Source organism: Cyprinodon variegatus, unplaced genomic scaffold (genome assembly GCF_000732505.1).
Source record: "Cyprinodon variegatus isolate N-32 unplaced genomic scaffold, C_variegatus-1.0 Scaffold239, whole genome shotgun sequence".
Classification (NCBI taxonomy): Eukaryota; Metazoa; Chordata; class Actinopteri; order Cyprinodontiformes; family Cyprinodontidae; genus Cyprinodon; species Cyprinodon variegatus.
Window position 1 is genome coordinate 678039 of NW_015150692.1, and position 396 is coordinate 678434.

A 396-nucleotide genomic window follows, 5' to 3' on the forward strand; every position below is an offset into this window, starting at 1 on the left:
ACGGATTTAAAGAGTTCAGTCACTAAAGTCAATTGTTTATTGTTTACTATACAAAAGCTTCAAGGAGCCTTTCTATACTTAGGATAATCATTAATAATTCACTTATGAAAAAAAGGATGACACTTTGTAAACAAGAGAGAGGTCTGCTGCAAATAATACAATTAATACACGTTTTACCAATATTGAAAAAACCTTGTTATGATTAAAATTTAAGATCCTTTTTTAAGCGCATTGCAAAATTAGAACCATCTTAAAAGGTATGCATTGTGTCAATGTTTAAAGATTCCTAAATCATCTTAAGGATTTTAAAAAGGACTGCAATCAATTACATTTATATAGGGCCAATTCAAAACATGTAATCAAAAGGCATTTAACAGAGACAATTCAGTCAGATCT